Source organism: Meleagris gallopavo, unplaced genomic scaffold (assembly GCF_000146605.3).
Source record: "Meleagris gallopavo isolate NT-WF06-2002-E0010 breed Aviagen turkey brand Nicholas breeding stock unplaced genomic scaffold, Turkey_5.1 ChrUn_random_7180001950381, whole genome shotgun sequence".
Classification (NCBI taxonomy): domain Eukaryota; kingdom Metazoa; phylum Chordata; class Aves; order Galliformes; family Phasianidae; genus Meleagris; species Meleagris gallopavo.
Window position 1 is genome coordinate 1 of NW_011211726.1, and position 820 is coordinate 820.

At 53.2% G+C, this 820-nt stretch overlaps 1 long non-coding RNA gene across 1 annotated transcript; it reads right to left on the reverse strand.

Moving 5' to 3' along the window:
- Window positions 1-4: 4 nt before the first annotated feature.
- Window positions 5-612, reverse strand: LOC109365008. Its single transcript, XR_002110734.1, has 3 exons — window positions 573-612; window positions 342-404; window positions 5-92 (listed from the first exon to the last, which is right to left on the reverse strand). It is a non-coding gene; the product is annotated as an uncharacterized LOC109365008 (long non-coding RNA).
- Window positions 613-820: the final 208 nt, after the last annotated feature.

Below are 820 nucleotides of genomic sequence, written 5' to 3' on the forward strand. Positions count from 1 at the left end.
TGTACCTCTCTTGGGTGCTGTGCCACACTCGGTGCTCCTCCCCTGGCTTTCCACATGGCTGCGCTTCAGAGGAAGGCCGCTGGCATCAGCTTCTGACAGAAAGAAAACAAGAAAGACGTGAAGAGCATCTCCTTGGAGGAAGACTTCAGCACCGCCAACCACAAACTTCTGGTCTTCAAGCGTAGTTTCTCCAATTGGCCTTTCCGCTGCTACAGCGGTGTGCCACTTCTGCAGTCAGCACAGACCTGCAGCGCCCTTTCCTCTCTCCTCCATCACACACAGCCCTTCGTGCAGCCTGTTTAGAGGCGGTACCCACACCACAGCTCACAAGAGCTTCTTACCTGCGGAGGCTTTCCGTTTCCCCCCTTGCCCCGCACCACTCCACGGACGCACGGGTTTTGTCCCTACAACAACAGACCATGTATTGATTTCACAGACACCAGCAGGCAGAAGTATTGTCCAGTAAGCCCATGTCCCCCCGGAAAACACAAAGATGCTGCTTTGACAGCCCAAACACCAACTGACACAAACACTTCTCACTGCCCCTTCCTGCACTCCAAATGGATGCTTACTTGACATCCCCTACAGCACTGCAACTGCAATCTTCAGCTGCCTTGATTCCGGAGTTCTCCTTTTGGACAGGAACCCTACAGAAAGGATCAACAAGGGACAAATCATGAGGAAGAAGCATTTTCCCAGCTTTCTTCTGCCATGCAATGTAGTCTCTTGAGGAAGGCAATGCTTGGAAATCAGCTGCCCATCACTAGCTGCAGCTTGTGCCTGACTGCCATGGCTTCTGTCAGCAAGTGCCCCCAGGTCC